The sequence below is a fragment of the Vulpes lagopus genome, chromosome 11 (assembly GCF_018345385.1).
Source record: "Vulpes lagopus strain Blue_001 chromosome 11, ASM1834538v1, whole genome shotgun sequence".
NCBI classification, from domain to species: Eukaryota; Metazoa; Chordata; class Mammalia; order Carnivora; family Canidae; genus Vulpes; species Vulpes lagopus.
Window position 1 is genome coordinate 7,662,678 of NC_054834.1, and position 22,493 is coordinate 7,685,170.

Consider the following 22,493-nt stretch of genomic DNA (forward strand, 5'->3'; position numbering starts at 1 on the left):
TGAAACAATTCAGTATTAGTTTTAGGACTTGGAGTTCATTTAGCTTCAAATCTCCATTCCACAGGATCTCCTCATCCTTGTGGTAGAAAATTCAAAATATTTCATTTGATTTTAAGTTGACTGAATCCCCTAAAAAGAACTTACAGAAATATACATGAAAATATTCAGAATGACTATGAATGGTGCCATTTGGTAAGAGTGTAATCATTCTTAAAAGTAGAAACCAGCTTGCATTTGTTGTCTGTATTTCTTTTAATTCTGTGAGGAAATGTAAACCATGTACTCATATTGTATTTAAATGGATCATTCCCATGACAAGAATCTGAGAGTGTTGCCAACCACTGGGCATCTAAACCTACATGGGCTGCCAAGAAGAACAGCTACTGACAGCCATTAGGTCTGGACTTCAACAAATCACACGCCCTCCGATGCTTTCTTTGCCCTGGTCATAAAGTAGTGCGTTAACATTTGCTTCGGCTGCCCTCCCACCCGCCCCCCAACCCTCAGGAAGCCGACTCTGAAGATAAATAACACGTTGTGAAGTCTTTGGGGGATGAAAGGTACTAAAAGAACATAAAGGGGCATTAGTGAACCAACCTCCCACCCTGCAAACTCAACCAGGTGAGAAATGAGCACCTATTATTATTAAATAATATTGTCCTGGATAGGAGCCAGGGCGTCCAAGACTCTTTCTCTATAGCACCATTAAGTGCCTGAGAATCAAAAGCAGGCAATTTCCCACCCATAATCAGCCTTTTATTACAAGCCAGTTCTGGGGGGGTGATTAGTCTCTTCCTCAGATTATTTCCACCACCCCTTACCACACCCCCACCGTACACCGTGGCTACGATGTGCACTCCAGGAAGAACAGCACTCCTACCAGTCACCCCCTCCATCCCTGACACATCTCTGCAATTCTAAGTTTCTGTGCTTGTCTAGGACAGCTAGGATTTAACTTCTATCTTTTTCAACTACAGCCTGCCTCCGAGATCCTGTACGTTTGGTTCCACACCACTGTAATACAGCAAATATCGCAATAAAGCAAGTATCATCGCAATAAAGCACTCAAATGAATTTTTTGGTTTTCCAGTGTGTGTAAAAGTCATGTTTACATTATATTGTAGTCTATAAGGTGTGTGATAACATTATATGTAAAAATTAAAAAACAATGTATGTATCCTAATTTTAAAATATTCTATTGACACAGAGATACGACATGAGCAAATGCTGTTGGATAAATAGGCCCCAATAGACTTGCTCAACATAGAGTTCTATCAACCTTCACGTTGAAAAAAACAAAACAAAACAAAACAAAACAAAACAGTATCTGCAAAGGGCAATAGAGTGAAGCACAATAAAATGAGGCATGCCTGTGCGTCCTCCTACTGCCAATCACTGAAGGAAAGCCTTCTGCTTCTAAACACATATGCTAAGAGGCATAAATCTATAATCAGTTTTTTGAAGTGATTACAAAGAAAAAGATATTTAATTTGCTGCAGTAGCAATGAGGCAGAAGATAGAGAGGCCTGGAAGGAAGGCATCTGGCCTTCCTTCCGTAATGGTGTCCACATGTGCCAGGAGCTGGACCCCAGTGAGTGAGGGATGCACAGTGAACTTTGTCGGTTTTGCACAGTGCACCAACTTGGTTAATAAAGCATATTAACCAACCGTACAACAAATGGCTGTAAGAAAACAAATTTCCTTCATTTTACAGGGCCAAAAGGAACATCCAAGCAGACACTCCTGTTTCCATCAAGTATTAGAACATTTTCTCCTCTGAAGAAAACCCTCCCAAGAGAACAATAGAGGAAAGTTGTCTACTAGAGTCCCTCCAGAAGTGTGTCCTCCCAGGGGCAGCAGGCATCAGCAGCTTTGGGAAGGAGCCTCTGCTTTAAGGAGCTCTCCCAGGGATCCTTATGCCTCTTGGTGTAGCCAGCACAGAAACTGAGCAAGAAGTTCCACAGAGGACCTACTCACCCAGCAAACATCAGTGACCCGTCCTCTGTGGAATGCAGCGGTTAAAAGGGACTCCCAATCTTATTCGGAGACAGTGCTGAGTGACACAGTGCAAAACACAGGACAAGGTGCTAGAGCTGCACATGTTCCTGCAGAAGAAAATCCAGCTGGGTTGAGTTTCTAAAAAAAAAAAAAAAAAAAAAATTCCCACAGGGTGGGAGAAAACATCTAAAAGACTATTAGTGAAAGAATATGAATTAGCTAGATAAAGAAGATGGGGAAGGTGTTTATCATAAAGGAAAACTGGGACCAACCTAAATACCCAACAGTAGAAGACTATCGTTAAGCCATTCAAATTTAAATTTGAAAATCATTTTTTTTTTTTGGTCATTATGAACCCATCTCAACTTTAAACAAAATATGAAGCAGAAGCCCAATATGTAAAGTAGTTGAAAACAAAGTTGCACTGTCTGAACTCCAAATGAGGGGATTCTGAGCCCCTTCCCCATTTCTCACAGCCCCCTGTGCAGGAGCTCTGGATAACCCGAGTTTAGGTGACAGGGTGAGAACACTTCTGGAAGAGCATGGAGCCCTAGGGAGACTGCACAGTGTACTACTAAGTGCACGAAGCAGATTACAATCCCAGGCAGCCTCTGGCCAAGGTCATCTTCCAAGGCAAGTGCCCATCCCCAGGCCCAAAGGCTAGACCCAGGGCAGGTATTGGGGTTCGGTAGGGAGATAAGCATGCTGGGTGGTCACACAGTGCTAGGCCCTCATGGGAAGCCAAGGAGACAGGCCAGATGTGGGGCCGGGGCCACAGCTGGCTCTCACTTTGTTGCCACGTTGCATCATGGAACTCAGAGTTGTCCAAGAAGCTGCTTTTGACCCTGGACTTCCAGATTGTTCTGAAAGATTATGAGTCAAGGTAGGAAGAGAGAGTGTGTTTTGTTTAACAGTTTGTTGGCTTGACATTTAACTTTGGAATACTGAGACATATGGTACATGGATCTCAATTTCTGCTTCTAGCCCAGGTCCTGCAATATCACAAGTGAATTATTTTTCTTAAATTGGTGATGCCATCTCTTATTTTCCTTTGGGTCATATGAATAAGTATTTATTTAAGCTTTTATTTTAACCTTTCTGCATAATTACAGTTATACAGCATATAGGGGCACATATAGGGGTGCCTGAGTGGCTGAGTCATTTAAGTGTCCAACTCTTGATTTTAGCTCAGGTCATGATCACAGGATCATGAGACCAAACCCAGGCTCAGCACTCGGTGTGGAGTCAGCTTGAGACTCCTCCTCTCCCTCTGCCTCTATGTCTCCCCACTGTGATTCGGACACACTCTTTCTAAATAAATAAAATCTAAATCAATCAATCAATCAAAGCAGCATATAGTTCAATAATGTCTTTAACCCAATCTGACCTTTTTTTTTTAATCTTACTTGGGGAATTTATTTCGTTTTATTGGATTAGCCAATGATTATCTTATTTATTATCTTCTCTCCCCTTCCTGTTATTTATTATATTGCTTTTTTCCTCTTCTTCTCTTTGTTTTGCTCTATGTTTATCTTCTCCAAAGTTTTCAAACGTAAATGTCCTGTCTCAGTGCTATTTCACATTTTCTGTAAGTTTTTTAAAAAATTTCTCTGTCAAAATAGATAATAAAACACCCAAAATAATATAATGCTGTCAATTATATCTCAATTAAAAATTTTTAATTTTAAAAATATTAAAAATAAAAAGTCCCTTTCTGACTCCTCATAAGTAAAAGAATAAACCATTCCTGTTTTATTTCCTTCACTTCCCATTCTTCACTCATATAAGATGAGGCTTTTAAACCAGACTGCTGTTGTTAATTTTTTTCATCTACATAGTCTTTTTCAGAAATTATTGACATTAAGATTTGATTCTATAATGATATTTATACTTTCTTCTAAATTTCCGTCCTTCAGATTTTAACTTGATTAACATTTCAGTAAGGAGACTAAAATGTGAGTAATTTCTTACTGGAACTTTAGTTGAGATAATTAGATCTGCATGCAAATCTAAAAAATCCTACAGAGAGCCCCCATATATACTTTACTTGATTTCCCACAAGCTCTTGCAAAACTGAGCCATACCTCACTTTATTGCTTTTTGCAAATATTGTGGTTTTTACAAACTGAAGGTGTGTGGCAACCCTGCATCCCCCAACTTTTCCAACAGCATCTGCTCACTTTGTGTCTCTGTGTCATGTTTTGGTAACTTTCGCAATATTTCAAACATTTAATTATTACTATATGTGTTATAGCGATCTGTGATCAGTGATTTTTGATGTTACTTGTTTTTGATGTTACTTGGTGTAATTGTTTTGGGGTGCCACAAACCACGCATATGAGACAGCGTATTTCATAAATGTGTGTGTTCTGACTCTTTCACTGGCTGGCCAGTCCCTCATTTCCCTCCCTCCCTCTCCTCAGGCCTTTCCTATTCCTTGAGACACAGCAATATGGAAATTAGGCCAGCGATTAACCCCACAATGATGGCCTCTAATCGTCTGAGTGAATGGAAGAGTCCTGAGCCTCTCACCTGAAGTCAAAAGCTAGAAATGATTATGCTTAGTGAGGGAGGCATGCTGAAAGCCAAGACAGGCCAAACACTAGGCCTTTTGTACCAAACAGTTAGCTAAGTTATGAATGCAGAGTAAAAGTTCTTGAAGGAAAGTAATAGAGCTACTCCAGTGAGAAACAGCCTTCTTGCTGACATAGGGGCAGGTTTTAGTGGTCTAGATAGAAGATCAAACCAACCACAACATTCCCTTAAGCCAAAGCCTGATCCAAAGCAAGGACCTGACTCTTCAGTTCTATGAAGGCTGAGAGGCTAAAGAAGGTGCAGAGGAAAAGTCTGAAGCTGGCAGAGGTTGATTCATGAGATTTAAGGAAAGAAGCCATCTCCATAACGTAAAAGTGCAAGGTGAAGCAACAAGCTGTGGCACGTTATCCAGAAGATGTAGGTAAGAGAATTAATGAAAGTGACTATAGTAAACAAGATTTTCAGTGGATGCAAAACACCCTTCTATTAGAAGAAGATGCCATCTAGGACTTTCATAGCTAGAGAGGAGAAGTCAATGCCTGGCTCAAAGCTTCAAGCCTCAAAGGATGGACTCCCTGTTATTAGGGGCTAATGTACCTGCTGACTTAAAGTTGAAGCCAATGTTCATTTGCCATGCCCCAAAACATGGGACCCTTAAGAATTATGCTGGAGAGGAGCTAACATGGCAGAGCAGTAGGAAGACCTTGAGCTTGCCTCGTCCCTTGAACACAGCTAGATCGACATCAAATCATTTTGTACAGTTATGAAATCGATCTGAGAATTAGGAAAACAATCTGCACAGTTGGAGGGAGAGAACGTGGCAGATGCAAGGTTTGGAGCCATGAACTGGAGGAGAGAAAAGCCACAGTGCCACTAAGGGGAAGGAGCCCTTTTCATGGGGCAAAGTGAGGGAGAGAGCAGGAGAGAGAGAACAGCAGTAGGGTTCACACAATATGCCATGGTGAGGGGATCCCCGGGTTGCACTAGGAGAGATCACTTCCCTTCCTAGAATACATTTGGAAGAGGATGTTCTGCTTCTCCAAGGACAAAAGGCCTACTGGGAGCCATTGAGAGACCATTTAGCATCAAGGGACAGAAGCTCCCGCAGAGGACAGATAACCTGGATGCAGCTTTACACCATGCATCACAATAGACTCCAGCTATCATGCACACACCGCTGTGCAACTGCTTTTCTAGAATAGAACAATGCCAAGCCCGCCAGGAGGCTCCTCTCCGGGGGAGAGAAGTGATTGCACACCTTGCCAGGCCCTTTAAAATTTGGAACTTTGAATCCCAGCTGCTGGCCAGAGATAAAACACCTGTGGTGCCAGGTATGTCAATGGCCAGGCACAGACAGGTGGAGGGCAGGGAGCTGATGAAAGCCTGGGACATAGGAGAGGAGATGGGTCCCTTTTTCTGTGAGTGTCTCTTGAGTAGTAGTAGCCATGAGTTCCACCGCCGCCTACCCACCAGCACGGTGAACTTTGGGGAGAAACAGTGCCTCCAGGGAGGCTGCAGTCACTTACACCAAACTCCACCCCACTGCCAGGCAGGGGCATCTTTATAATGCAGGTCTGACTGTGAGCCAGCACAGCAAGCCTCCCTCCCAGAACACCGAAACAGGCCCCCCTACCAAGTCTACTGATCAGAGAGTGCTCCAAAGCATCAGCTTTGTTTCTGGTGCAAATAGGACCAGGCTTGTGGTTTTTTATTTTTTGTTTTTCTTTGGTGTAGGGCTAACTTTTTTTTTTTTTTTTTCACTTGTTGGTTTGTCTGTTTCCTTTTCTTGTTGGATCAGGTTTTTTTTTTTTTTTTTTTTTTTTTTTTCTTATTTTCTTTTTTCCTTCTTTCTTATTTTTTTGGAATCAGGCTTCTAGTTTTTTGTTTGTCTGTCTGTTTGCTTTTTCTGTTCCTTTTCTTTTTCTCTTTTCTTAGATCAAGCATTTTATTTATTATTTTTTTAAAAAATTAAGCTTATCTTAACAAAGCATATATAGTTAAGAGTCCTAACACCCACCACTGCAAGCAAGAAGGAACTCTGTGGAGAACTGACCTGTGAGAAAGAGCAGCCAAAACACAACAGCAGAGTGCACACAGCATACACCAGAATCACTTCCTGAAGCGCCAGGCCCTGGAGAGTGTATGACTCCTTCTTAATATAGTATTACTCTCAGGAGCAGGAAACATAACAAGCTTTTATAATACACAAAAGACAGAAATCTAAACATAATAACAATATGGATGAATTCTCTCCAAAAGAAAGACACACAAAAAAATCACCATCTGGGATTTGCTCAAAACAGATATAAGCAGTATATCTGAACAAGAATTTAGAACAACAGTCATAAGACTACTAGCTGGGCTTGAAAGAAGCATAGAAAACACCAGAGAAACTCTGGCTATAGAGATAAACGACCTAAAAACTAGTCAGGCCAAAATAAAAAATACTATAACTGAGATGCAAAACTAACTGGATATAATCACAATGAGGATAGAAGAAGCAGAAGATCAAATAGGTGTTATAGAAGATAAACTTTTTTAATTTATTTTTTTTTAAAAAAAAGGAGATAAAATTATGGAAAATAATGAAACTGAAAAGAAGGGGGGAAAACTATTAGATCATGACTATAGACTTAGGGAACTAGGCAATTCTACAAAGTGCAATAATAAGAGTCCTAATAATCATAAGAGTCCTAGAAGAGGAAGAGCAGAAAAAGGGGGCAGAAGGTTTATTTGAACAAATTATAGCTGAGAACTTCCCCAATCTGGGGAAGAGGACAGGCATTCAGGTCTAGAAAGCACAGAGAACTCCCCTCAAAGTCAACAAAAACAGGTCAATACCTACACATATCATAGTGAAACTTGCAAAATACAAAGATAAAGAGAGAATTCTGAGAGCAGCTTGGGACAAAAGGTCCTTAACTCACAAGGGTAGACACATAAGGTTAGGAGCGGACCTGTCCACAGAAACTTGGCAGGCCAGGAAGGACTGGCATGATATATTCAATGTGCTAAATGGGAAAACCATGCAGCCAAGAATACTTTATCCAGCAAGGCTGTCATTCAGAATAGACGAGAGGTAAAGTGTTTCCAGGACAAACAAAAACTAAAGGAAGTCATGACCACTAAACCAGCTCTGCAAGAAAATACTAAAGGGGACCCTTTGAGTGGGAAAGAGACCAAAAGCAACAGATCAGAAAGGAACAGAGGCAATCTACAGGAACAGTGACTTTACAAGTAATACTAGGCACTAAATTCTTATCTTTCAATAATTATTCTGAATTTAAATGGACTCAATGCTGCAATCAAAAGACATAGGGTATCAAGATGGATTAAAAAACAAAATCCATTGGTACTCTGCTTACAAAAGACTCATTTTAGACTTAAAGACACCTCCAGATTCAAAGTGAGGGGTGGAGAATAATCTAACACTCTAATGGGCATCAAAAGAAAGCTGGAGTAGCCATATTTATATCAGACAAACTAGGTTTTAAACCAAAGACTGTCATAAGAGGGGATTCCTGGGTGGTTCAGTGGTTTAGCACATGCCTTCAGCCGAGGGTGTGATCCTGGGGACCCGGGATCAAGTCCCGCATCAGGCTCCCCGCATGGAGCCAGCTTCTCCCTCTGCCTCTCTATGTCTCTGCCTCTATCTCCTTCTCTCTCTGTCCCTCATGAATAAATAAATAAAATCTTTTTTAAAAAATAAAGACTGTCAAAAGAGATGAAGAAGGACACTGCATCATAATAAAGGTGTCTACCTAACAAAATCTAACAATTACAAATATTTATGCCCCCAATTTGGGAGCAGCCAAATATATAAATCACTTGAAGTAGAATGAGTTTACCAGGAAATTAAAGAAGAAATTTAAAAATTCATGGAAGCAAATGAAAATGAAAACATAAGAATTCAAAATCTTTGGGATGCAGCAAAGGCAGTCTTAAGACAGAAGTATATAGCAACACAGGGCTTCCTCAAGAAGCAAGAAAAGTCTCAAATATACAACTTAGCCTTACACCTAAAGGACCAGCAAAAAGAGCAGCAAATAAAGCCTAAAACCAGCAGAAGAAGGGAAATAATAAAAATTAGAGCAGAAATAAATGTAATAGGAAAAAAAAAAAAACCCACAGTAGAACAGATCAATGGAACTAGGAGCTGATTCTTTGAAAGAATTAACAAAATTGATAAAACCCTAGCCAGACTTATCAAAAAGAAAAGAGAAAGGACCCAAATAAATAAAATCATAAATGAAAGAGGAAATACCACAAACAATATTGCAGATATACAAGCAATTATAAGAGAATATTATGAGCAATTATATGCCATCAAATTGGACAATCTGGAAGAAATGGAAAAATTCCCAGAAACATATAAACTACTAAAACTGAAACAGGAAGAAATAGAAAATATAAACAGACTCATAACCAGCGAGGAAAGGGAATCAGTAATCAAAAATCACCCAACAAATAAGAGTCCAGGGCATGGCTTCCCAGGGGAATTCTATGAAACATCTAAAGGAATTATTCCTATTCTTCTCAAACTGTTCCAAAAAAAAAAAAAAACAGAAATGGAAGGAAAACTTCCAAACTCATTGTATGAGGCCACATTACCTTGATTTCAAAACCAGACAAAGACCTCACCAAAAAGGAGAATTACAATTACCAATATACCTGATGAACACAGGTGCAAAATTCTCAACAAGATGCCAGCTAATCAAATCCAACAATACATTAAAAGGATTATTCACCATGATCAAGTGGGATTTATTCCTGGACCACAGGGGTGGTTTAATATCCACAATTCAATCAATGTGATACACCATTTTAATAAAAGAAAGGATAAGAAGCATACGATCCTCTCAATAGATGCAGAAAAAGCATTTGACAAACTACAGCATCTGTTGTTGATAAAAGCCCTCAACAAAATAGGGATGGAGGGAACATACTTCAACATCACAAAGGCCATATACAAAAGACCCACAGCTAATATCATCCTCCATGGGGAAAAACGGAGAGCTTTTCTTCTATGATTATGGACAAGACAGGGATGTCCTCTCTCATCATTGTTATTTAACATAGTACTGGAATTCCTAGCTTCAGCATCAGGTAACAAAAAGAAGTAAAAGACATCCAAATCAGAAAGGAAGAAGTCAAACTTTCACTATTCACAGATGGTATGATACTCTATGTAGAAAACCCAAAAGACTCCACCAAAAAATTGCTAGAACTGATACATGAATTCAGCAAAGTCACAGGATATAAAATCAATGTACAGAAATCTGTTGCCTTTCTCTACACCAACAACAAAACAGCAGAAAGAGAAATCAAGGAATCGATCCCATTTACAATTGCACCAAAAAAGGTTTTTGGTAGGCTAGGAATAAACCCCACCGAAGACATAAAATATCTGTCCTCTGAAAACTACAGAACATTTATGAAAGAAATTGAAGAAGACACAAAGAAATGGGAAAACATTCCATGCTTATGGATTGGAAGAACAAGCACTGTTAAAATGTCGATACTACCCAAAGCAATCTATACATTCTATGTAATCCCATCAAAATAACACCAGGGGTCTTTGCAGAGCTAGAACAATTATAAAATTTATATGCAACCAGAAAAGATCTCCAATAGCCAAAGTAATGCTGAAAAAGACAAGCAAAGTGGGAAGCATCACAATTCCAGACTTCAAAGCTGTGATCATCAAGACAGCATGGTGCTGGCATAAAAACAGACACACAGATCAATGAAAGACAATAGGGAACCCAGAAATGGACCCACAACTGTATGATCAACTAGTCTCCAACGAAGTAGGGAATAATCTCCAATGGAAAAATGACAGTCTTTTCCAAATACTGTTGGGAAAACTGGACAGTGACGTGCAGAAGAATGAAACTGGGCCACTTTCTTACACCATACACAAAAATTAATTCAAAATGTATGAAAGACCTAAATGTAAGACAGAAAACCACCCAAAGCCTAGAGGAGAACACAGGCAGCAACCTCTCTGGCCTCAGCTCCAGCAACTTCTTACTAGACATGTCTCCGGAGGCAAGGGAAACAACAGCAAAAGTGAACTATTGGGACCTCAACAAGATAAACACTTCTGCACAGGGAAGGAAATAATCTAACAAAACTAAAAGGCAACCAATAGAATGGGAGAAGATATTTGCAAATAACAGATAAAGGGTTAGGATACAAATTCTATAAAGAACTTATCAGGGACGCCTGGATGGCTCAGTGGTTGAGCATCTGCCTTCGGCTCAGGGCATGGTCCCCGCGTCCTGGGATCGAGTCCCGCATCGGGCTCCACGTGGAGCCTGCTTCTCCCTCTGCCTGTGTCTCTGCCTTTCTTTGTGTCTCTAATGAATAAATAAATAAATCATTAAAAAAATAATTCTCTAGAGAGTTGCTGCATACATCAATACTTTGTTCCTTTTTATTGTTGAGTAGTATTCCATGGGATAGATGTACCACACTGAATGTCATTCATCTTCTGAAGGACATCCGGGCCTACTACAAATCAAAATTCTATGAACATTCATGTTTTATGTGAACATAAGTTTGCATTCCTCTGGGATGAATCCCGGGAATGCAATTACTAAGTCATAAGTAATTGCATGTTTAGTTTTATAAGAAACTGCCAACTTGTGTTCCAGAGTGGCTGTACCATTTAACTCAAGCAATTTTAAAAAGAAAGATACAAATTTATATTCTCTGGGCTCTTCCTTATCTCAGAAGATCTCTCTGTTGCCTTCACACTTATGATAAATTGGCTGGAAGAATATACTTGTTTCATAATAACGTTTCCTTAAAGTTCTGTAGAATTTGTTCCAACATCTTCTAATAATCTATGTTTCAGAGAAATCTGCATCCAGCTCAATTTTTGTTTCTTTGCAAGCAACCAGTTGATCCTATTTACTCACTTTATATGATGCTTTCTGTTTCTTTGCTTCAAAAAACCACAAGGGGAGCGCCTGGGTACCTCAGTTGGTTGGGTGTCTGCCTTCAGCTCCGGTCATGATCCCAGGGTCGTGGGATCGAGCCCCACATTGGGCTTCCTGCTCAGCAAGGAGCCTGCTTCTCCCTTTCTTCCCTTCTCCTGCTCACTCTTGCTATCTCTGTGTCTCTCTCAAATAAATAAAATCTTTGAAAAAGACAAAAAATAATTTTAAAAACCACAAGGTATATTAAAATGGTCTCTTCAATGATATTACCTGTAATATTGTATATTTCAGCTCTATTTTTAGACCTTCGTTTTAGCACAAAGACTTTCTCAATTGCTTTGGATCACCGAGTGTGCTGTTTTGAGCACATATTCTATTTACACTGTCATCATTTCTTCTACTTGTTCTTCATTCCGAGAGGGCATCTCAGCTTCTTCTCATGCGTCAATGATTCACTTCTCCACAGTGTCAATCCAGCTTTTGAGCACCTTCCACAGGGTTTAAATTCTCTTCCGTAATTTAGAACCCATCTCAAACCTCCCATATCACATATAACTTCTTTTCATATTGTCCCATTGCCTTAACCACAAAGAATCCTCCCATTAAATCTCTCCGCACCTGCCTGCTTCAAGGGGTCATAACTTCTCATACTCAGTTGAAGCTACTGACTATGCTCCTTTTCTCCCTGGTTCTTATAATAAGTCATTTTCATAGACTTGTTTTCCCCCTGAATTTCAGGATGATGTTTCTTTCCCTTGTGCTGCAATATTTAAACCTTTCTTTTGGGATCCCTGGGTGACTCAGTGGTTGAGCGTCTACCTTCGGCTCAGGGTATGATCCTGGAGTCCTAGTGTAGAGTCCCACATCGGGCTCCCTGCATGGAGCCTGCTTCTCCCTCTGCCTGTGTCTCTGCCTCTGTGTGTGTGTCTCTCATGGATAAATAAATAAGATCATGAAAAAAATAAATAAATAAACTTTTAATCGAAGTAAAATCCACACAACACAAAATGTACCATTTTAACTACTTTAAAGTGTACAATTCAGGGGCTTTTAGTACATTCACAATGTTCTACAACCATCCACTGTCTAGTTCCAGAACATTTGCAATGCCCTGAAAGGAATCCCTGCATCTGTGAAGTAATAACTTCCCACTGTCCTCTACCCCTGAGTCCCCAGGCACCTCTAATCTAGCTTCCATCTCTCTGGATACATCATATAAACAGCCTCATGTGATATGTGGCTTTTTGTGGCTGGATTTTCTCACTTAGCATAATGTGTTACAGTACTTGTTAATGTGAAATTTTCAGTTTTGATCATTATTCTCACCTACGTAGATTAATCTGGCCACCATGCCTGTGAAGAGATACCATGGCTGAATTGCCACCCTGGCGCTGGCTCGGTGGTTGGGATAAGCTCCTCTGTTCCTCATCAGGGGAGCTCAGAGATGTGCCAAGATCTTATCCCAGTCCCCGGTGTCTGCTGGCTTTCATCTAATATAGTTCTGCCGGAATCACACGGAACATCTCTCCTCTCCACGGACTAATTGAAAAGCCTGAATTATTTTCAGAAAGGTAGTTTCTTTGACCAGTTTAAATAAATGTTTGATAATAGCAGCTTTGAAAATTGGCTCCTTCTGGAAAGCTAGAGAGCAGAAAGAAATGTTTCGAAATAACAAGAATTCTGGGTTGGAGATAGCTTATGTAGATGCAAGGCAAAATAGCACAGTACTCAAGAACTGAGGTTCAGAGGTTCAGAAATCTGGCCATCTTGGTTGAATGTTGTCCTGTCACTTACAGAAGACCACACACAAGTTCCGTAACTGCTCTGTACCTATTTGGGTGGAGGGAAATAGTTAATACTTCACTGCATCATCTGGGGATTAAATGAGCTAATACATTTAGCACATAGACGTGCAGGGGGAAAAAAAACAGACGGACAACTATTACATTAAAAAATAGTTTATAACTATTAAATTAAGGTGTGAATTCTTAATTAAATCATAAGACAGATTATATCCAAGTCCCATATTTTGTGCCAATTCAGACAGCCCATGATTTGTTCAGATTTCTAGTACTTTATTTATTTATTTATTTATTTATTTATTTATTTATTTATTTATGTTTAATAATAAATTTATTTTTTATTGGCGTTCAATTTGCCAACATACAGAATAACACCCAGTGCTCATCCCATCAAGTGCCCCCCTCAGCGCCCGCCAACCAGTCACCGCACACACCCCCTCCTCCCCTTCCACCACCCCTAGTTCGTTTCCCAGAGTTAGGAGTCTTCCATGTTCTGTCTCCCTTTCTGATATTTCCTACCCATTTCTTCTCCCTTCCCCTCTATTCCCTTTCACTATTATTTATATTCCCCAAATGAATGAGACCATATAATGTTTGTCCTTCTCCGATTGACTTATTTCACTCAGCATAATAGTGTTCAACGTACAAAAGAAGAGAATAGGAACTCAACATTTCTGATTTTTTTCTTCTAATCACAAAGATCTTCCTTTCTCTCCTCCCAGAAATATCCTTATCCAATACCATCTACGTTTTTTGGCAACTCATAATAAGCATACTACACTTTTCACTATGACACTACTACGTTCCACGGGGGTGAACCAGACAAATGTGTCCTCAGTCAGGGCCCCTCTCTGCCTGGTCCAACTCTGCCCATCTTCTCAGAGCAGACAGAGCAATTATATCAGCAATTATGGCTCGGCCCTTTGGAAGGCCGAGAAGCTAGGTCCCTCAGGTGCAGCCAATGGGAAGGACACCTCTTCTAAAGAATCCAGCTCTACCTTTCCAAGAATCAAACTGAGTTTTTTTATTCTTTTTCTTTTTAGCCAGAATTCTCCACTTCTATCACTGCAGGAAAGGACATGTTGTAGACTCTTCTTTATTCCTTACTTTTGGCACAGTCGTATTTGGGCAAGGACCTGGGCATATATTTCTGTAAAGGAAGATTATTTTCCAGGAGAAGAGTTGACAATACTTGGAAACCTAAGGCCTTCTAAAAAGATCTATATCTGGGGAAGCACAGCAGGGAAGATAGATTCAGGGAGGATCCACATTGCAGAGAACAGGAGATGAAAAGGTCATGGAGGCCTTTGGGTTTTGCACATTAGGAAGGAGCCACTTACCTACCTCATTAGATAAAAGACTTCCAATGCCTTCAAGAAAAGTGATGGGGAAGGGATGTTTCTGCCTATTTGAGGTTTTCAGAGCTAAAAATAGCACAGATTTTTAAAATGTTGTATGTGAGAGACAAGTGCTGTACAGTGATATCATCCCGGCCAAAGGATCATATCCCATTTAGAGCCTTGTGGATTGATCATCTTGGCTCTGATTTTACAAATGGTCAAGGCTCTGAGCCCTGAGTGCCTTAATTACTCTGTAAACAAAAATATCTAATTCAGAAAATAATACAGATGATTAAATAATGCAGTTGCCCTTTACCCCCATATTATAAGGGAAAGATCCTGAATGGAGAGCCCTAGAATCAGATCCAGCTTTGTTAGTCCCTAGGCATTTGCTTTTCCCATATTATGTAAACTCTCAGAGTTCTGGTTTCCTCAGTTCCTAGTACATGGACCAGTACCAATGGGTAGCAGTTAGCTGTGTGAATGGAGTATGATTAATCCTACTAGGATTTTTGGAGAAGCCTACTTAAGAAAAGATGGGTCAACAAACTGAAGGGTATCACAAAAATGTAAAGTATTGTCATTATTTAAATCAATAATAATGGTAATCTAAAACTGATAAAGCACTTAAGAAAAAAAAGAAGTCCTATTTTTCAGTAAACCAAAATACTGCCTTCAAATCCATGCACCTAAATCATGATTTTTTAAATTGTGAGTTCCACAAAATCCAAACACACTTAGAATATGTTTTGAAACATAATAGTTCAAGACAGTAGTTTTTGATTCTGATCGGAAGTAGTAAGTTAGAAGGTTGGAGAGGCTGGGGAATTGAGAGGGGGCAGTTTCAAGCTGACCATAAGAAAGAAGACTGGGAAAAAACTATTAAAACTTCTGGATTTGTGGAGCAGATTATGATTACGTAATTCAGGTCCAAGTATCTCCCTCTTAGCCCTCTGGGTATTATTTTATGATAGCATTTTGCAACAACTGATTTTAATAACAATGATGAAGACAACTTAATTGGTACGAGGATACCCTAGTTAAAAGGCAAAGAAATGATTAGTACGCACCTTTGGAACAATTTCCATTAGAAGGGCTTCTTTAAAATGTTGGTCCTTTAAAGAACAATTCTCAACATGTGGTGGGGGAGTGTTACATCACTCTAGATCGCATTCCCCAGGAGTCAGGTTCTCTCTGCCTTACAGGTCAGTAATAAGTGAACCTACTAACCTCAAACAAGACCTTTGCCTTCCCTTCTACACCCAGGATACTCCTGCTCAATAGTTCCTGAAGTATAGGTACTTGAGGCCCCTGCTAACACATCCAAAAGTCGCTTTGTGAGTTCTGATGGGTAGGTAATTCACGATTCCAAAGATCCTTACTACTGGGAGTTATGTAGTTAAAACTCCCTAATTGAGATGCTAAAGATCATTAAACTCAGTGTTTGTTCATAGACTAAATTGAGCAATTCCTTGAGTTTACTGAGGATTCTCAATCAGTATTCTTCTGAATAGATAGATGGTGGTCACTGGAGGCTCTCTGACCTGCAAAGGTCCTACTGTGCATTCACATGTAGATTCCCAAGGTCCAGTTGGAGGTAGGGAGTTCCACTCTGCTAGTAGTTTGTCAGTTTTGCTCTCTTGAGTCAGTTGCATTTCTTAATTGCTGTTGTTTTCACTTTTTTAAATATAAATTACTCCTTAACCTCTGTTATTATTTCATTGTGTTGTGGGTTGTTTGGTTAGTCCTACCGCATGGCGAGACACAGTTGCATCAACATTTCTGACATAAAACTTCCAATTACTGGGCTTCACCACATGCATGTATTGTATTTCAAACATGACTCATTCTCCATTACTAAAACATATAGAAAAAAAATCCTCCTACATTTTGTTTTGCACAATGCCTGTGCATTTGTGCTGTTTATACTATTAAGGTAACCATAATGAAATTACTGGGCTATTTTTTAAGTTTATAGAGCATAATTCCATAATATAAAACTGACAGAAGCTAATAATTTCTCCTGTAAAGTAAATAATAAGCAATTCCTATACGCTTCGAGCAAGTTTACTTGTGTAGTTTATCCCTCTCTGATTCTTTGTCATCCCCAAATTATTTTCTACTAATACGATGGGAGGTGATACAGCCAAGGTTGGGGGAAGAAAGGGGTCCTCTAAACTACCAAAACCATACCACCCTCCCCAGAATGCATCATTCTATGCAGAGTCCAGATAACTAAGGTAGAGGCACACATGGAACCTTGTCCAAAACTTCGTTGCTCAAGAGCCTCACAAACAAGCTGTCAACAGACATGTGTGGCTGTTATGCAAACAGAGTCTCCTGACTCTCCTGGCTGGTAATCTGAACCAGGAGAGGAGAATTTACCTCTGGATCATTTGTATCAGCCCAAGGTTCTCCACTCACAGGAGGAATTTACATTCCCCAGAATGCACCGTGGTGCCCACCACCCAGCTCAGCTTCCTCCCCACCCTCCCCATGGAGGCCTATTGGAACTTCTCTCTCCCTTGCAGATGCAAGGCAGGCTTCCTCTCCCTCGGCTGCAATGCCTACACCCAACCTAGGTCCTGTCCCTCAGTCTTACTTCTTTTCATGGATATTATAAACAAACCAACACACGTTTCTCTTTCGTTATGACCTTAACTGCCGCATCTACGCCGCTTTGAAGATTTTCCCTGGATAGTCCACCTTGGGGGTGTTCTAATCCACTTTTCATACCTGTTTCATGCCTGTTTCATGGGCAGAGCTTCCAGCACATTCCCAGGATTCACTGTGTACAATTCATCTCCCTGGCTTACAGGGCCCCACTGCCCTCTGGTCCCTTCGAGATCAAGAAGTTATAGAGAAGGGCAACTATACAGTAAAGTGATGACCACTTAGCTTTCTGGTTGGGACAAACCCGGGCTCTGAGTCACAGAGTGGGGAAGCGAGGGGTGAGTGAGTGTCTTCTCTCCTTCCTTCATTTCACAAGCAGGAATGTCATGTTCCCACAAGGGGATGGGATCCTCATTGTCAAACCCATCTCCGCTGTTCTTGCGGTTTCAAAATTTCTCGGATTCTGCAGCAATACCTTGGCTGTATTACCCCCCCAACGTATTGTAGTAGAAAACAATTTGGGGATGACAAAGAATCAGAGAGGGATAAACTACACGAGTAAACTTGCTCGAAGCGTATAGGAATTGCTTATTATTTACTTTACAGGAGAAATTATTAGCTTCTGTCAGTTTTATATTATGGAATTATGCTCTATAAACTTAAAAATAGCCCAGTAATTTCTTTTTCTTTGAGAAATATCTGTGTATTTTTGCACCATTTGGGGACTTGTAGTGATGTTAGAAAAGGTCAGACGCTATCGCTTTTTTGCAAAGTATATTTAACAAAGTATTTAAATTGAAAGGGGGAACATTCCTTTCCAACAGGCTTTTTTTAGCATCTTCATCCACAGTCCTATTAGAAGGACTAGAAAAAAAATTATAGCATCTCTGAAAACCAAGGATCATAGGCAAAATTTTGAAAAATTCTTGGCAGTATTGCTAAATTACTACCAAGCATATGTAGTTGTATTGAGAAACAGAACTGGTTTCTACATGCTTTACCCTTTGAACTCTAAGATCGCCTTTCACAAAATAGGTAGGAAGAAGTTTCAAACTCCCCCACTATCTACTCCTAACTGGGACATCCATGGTCTGCAAATGATGGAAAAAAGAAGAAGAAAATCCATTTAGCCATCTCTGCCAAGATACCGATTTATAACACAAATATTTTTGCTTACCAAATCCATTCAGCAGCACCTCCATCAGCATTCTTTTTCTATATCTTTTAATGATTTTAGTTTTTCTTTTAATGATTTAATTTATTCATCCAACAGAGAGAGCAGAAGCAGGGGGAGCAGCAGTGGGAGAGATTCCCCATAGAGCAGGGAGCCCAACTCAGGGCTGATCTCCAGACCCTGGGATCATGAACTGAGCTGAAGGCAGACGCCCAACCAACAGCCACCCAGGTGCCTCTTTTTCTATATTTGTCCAGAGGTTCCAGCTCATAGGAGAAAAAGGTGTGTTTCATGGACAGAGCACCCTGTCTGTTTGGAAGCGGCATTGTTTTCGTTGGCTGTGGTACCAAGCAAGAGAGCCGCCCAGTCCTACAACTGATTCTCTGATAATGTAAATGACAGCCATATACCAAAACCTACCCTGTTCAGTTGGACTCGTCTCTGTCCTATGCCCAAGCCAAGAAACAGAAGAGTCAATCTTATCTGCAGGTAGGTCGTTCCTCTCACATCAAACACGGCAGGTGGAGCAAGATCGGAAGAGCCCAGGGAGTGTGCGCCCTGGACTGAGCGCTTCACATGTTTGTGTCTGTGGAAGGAACTTCTGTTCACATAAAACATAAAGGTTTCCCACTTCTGAGAGAACCGGGCAAGAACAGGTGAATACTCAGCTTGAATCCAGAAGAATAAAGGCCTGTTGGAAGGGAACAGAGTGCATTGGCTTCCCCGCCTGCTTTCCAGCTGGGAGAAGTCTTCATGCACTCAGTGCAAGTGCCCGGAACCAAGGGTCTGGATGGGTCTTGTGTGATTAAAGGGTGATTAGAGGGAAAACAGCCCCACTATCACGCAGCGTGGGGGTGGCAGGGGTGGGGAGGTGGGGGCCGAGGGGGCTACGCCCAGCACTGCAGAGAGAAAAGCATTACCTGGAAGTTGTGCGGCCACAGTTCACCTCTCAAAATCATTTTTGACAGGAGACACAAGAACATTTCAAAAAAAGGGCTTCCTGGTGTTCTCAATAAAGCAGGCATGCACGGCTCCTGGAAGAGGGAGAAGAGGCTCATCTGGAAAGATCAAAGACAAGGAGGAGATGCAAAAGCCACCGCCTGAGAAGCAGGCCAAGGGGTAAACCAGAAGCCAAGCAAGGCTAATTTTGAAAAAACTACAGCAGTGCAAATTAAAATACACACGGCAGGATTAAGGGTAATTTTCATTTTATTATTCATGGTTTTCTGAATTAGCTCGGTTTTTTAAAGTAACGATTCTTTCATAAATAGGAAAACTAAGGGTAATTAATAAAGCTACTGCATTTTAATTATAAAAGCAATATCATAACAGAATAGAAAAACTTAACAAGAGAAAAGATGTAAAACTCGACAACCCATTGCCACAGTCGGGATCCTCTTCCTTATTTCTTTCATACTTCCATTTTATGTTTTAATCATGCTATTAATAAATTTGGGGTTTTTTATGTTTTTAATTTATGCTATTTGGAACTTCTGTTCATTCTATTTTGCTGCAGGATCTTCACAAGTGTTCATTTAATAGCTGCAAAACATTTCACCAAACGGCTATTCGGTAATATGCCTCATGGATCTCTTACTGACGGACACTGAAGTGACTTTCGAAGTTTTAAATTATAAGTGATTACAAAATAAACACCTTTGTATATGCGACCTTTTCATTCTTTTAGATTCATTACTTAGATTGAGCAATTATTATTTTCGTTGAATCCTAACAACAACACCTCTAGGGGCACTTGGGTAGCTCAGTCAGTTAAGCATCTGCCTTGAGCTCGGGTCATGATCCCAAGTTCCTGGAATGGAGTCTTGAGTCAGGCTTCCTGCTCAGCAGAGAGTCAGCTTCACCCCTGCCTCTACCCCTCCCCTGCTCATTCTTTCTCTCTCTCAAATAAATAAATAAAATCTAAAAAAAAAAAAAACCATACAGGGATCCCTGGGTGGCGCAGCGGTTTGGCGCCTGCCTTTGGCCCAGGGCGCGATCCTGGAGACCCGGGATTGAATCCCACGTCGGGCTCCCAGTGCATGGAGCCTGCTTCTCCCTCTGCCTGTGTCTCTGCCTCTCTCTCTCTCTCTCTGTGTGACTATCATAAAATAAAAAATAAAAAAAAAAACCATACACACACATCTAAATCAGATATTCTTACCATCTTCACTTTGTAGAAGAGATAATTCAGCTTTAGAGAAGGTAAGCACTTTCCTAAATTCTCACTGTTAATGTGGTGGAAACATGCTCCTCGAGGCAGGCTGCAGGGTCAATTGCTTTCCCAAACTGGTTCTTTGCAGATTAGCGCTGCCAATTGCCATGCCTAACAGTTCCCACTTTATGCCACCCTTACCAGCAATTGGGTATTTATGTCCCATTTTTGGTGATTTAACAAGCAAGGTGGGGTTGGGGGCTAATATCAAATTTTTTGTCTTGATGTTAGCAAGCTACACAATGACACAATTTTCTTTGGTGATTATTTAGATCATTAACAGGATTATCTAAATGTGGAGCAACGCCTTCAAATGATGAGTAACTAAATTCACCCCTGCTCATAGTACAGGTTCATGTAAGCTGCATCGACTCAAAACAAAAACCAAAGCAGAAACAAAAACAAAAAGCCTGAACATACTTAAATTAAAATTGTTCCAATAAAATTAATGCATTGAAAGTAATCTGTACAGCAGGTGGATGCAATGTTGTCGATAGAAGCTAATGGACTAAATAGCCTCTTCGAAACATTGTAGAAAGGAAATCCTGGGGATTCACTGAACAGGGGTTTTGGCTGGAAAGCCACAACTCGACATGCAGATTTCTACATAACAATAATCATAACAGCCTCGTGCAGCTCTTCCATTACCTTATACGTATAAAAGTTGTCCACATTCTCAGAAGGAAAGACAATTTGTAAGCTATTACCAAAATGAATTAGGGAAGAGAGAATAAAATAAACCACCTATACTGACATAACATGAAGGTCGCAAAGTACAGATCTCACCCCAACGTGCTTATCAATTCCTAATTGTAAAATACCAAAGCCATCAAGTGACTAATTTATGTTTGCCATAAGAATGAGAGCCTTTTACATTTTGGTCTGGGGACGCTTCTCAAAGTATATCCCATTCGTTGCTGGCTTCCTCCTTCCTCTCTGACCAGGTCAAGTTCAACGTGTTTCAAGGCATCATGGACTCCCTGTTCCAGTCCTTCAATGCCTCCATCTCCGTGGCCAGCTTCCAGGAGCTGTCAGCTTGTGTCTTCAGCTGGATCGAGGAGCACTGTAAGCCTCAGACCCTGCGGGAGATCGTGATTGGTGTTCTGCACCAGCTGAAGAACCAGCTGTACTGACCTGGCTCCTAGAACCTGCAGAAGAGCCAACAAGAGGCCTGAGTCTCCTACTTGGCCACAGAGCTACCGGGCTTATGAGATTGGACTGTGATACTGCACACTGGTCCACTGGTTCTCAGTGTTCCTCTCCCATGAAAATCCTCCCATGGAGCCCTTCAGTGGAACATAGTAGAAGGTGGGGCCTTCACATGTGAACCACGGACCGAGCAGAGGCAACACTGTGTAGTGCCCTTCACACTTCCATATCCACGAATAGGCACTGCTGCTCTCTGCCTCCCAAAGCCCTCTGACTGCCTTACCACCTCCATATTGTGGGCACTTGGCCTTGGACCCAATTGTTGCTTTGCAACTGCTTCCCTGGACATGATGCTTTAGGTCTTCCCATGCTCCCAGGCCCACCCCTTACTCTTTTCTTTCACAAAACAGCCACACTTACCTAGCTTTGCCTACTCCCACACAGCATCCCAGCTCAGAGAAGCAACTATTCAATCTAACACAAGCCCTTAGTCTCCAACTTTCTCAGCATGGAAGATCTAAAAACCAGAATCCCATGGGTGGTAAATCTTGGGCAGAATAAGATAGATTAAGTAGTTTGAAAAGGTCAGAAGCCTAGAGGCCAATGGAGAACCTAAAACGATTGGAGAACTCTTTATGGAAGTTTACTGGACACCTATATGTTTTAGCTCTAAAATGAACACAGAAGGTGTTACAAAAATGCAAGAGGCAAATGACCAATAAG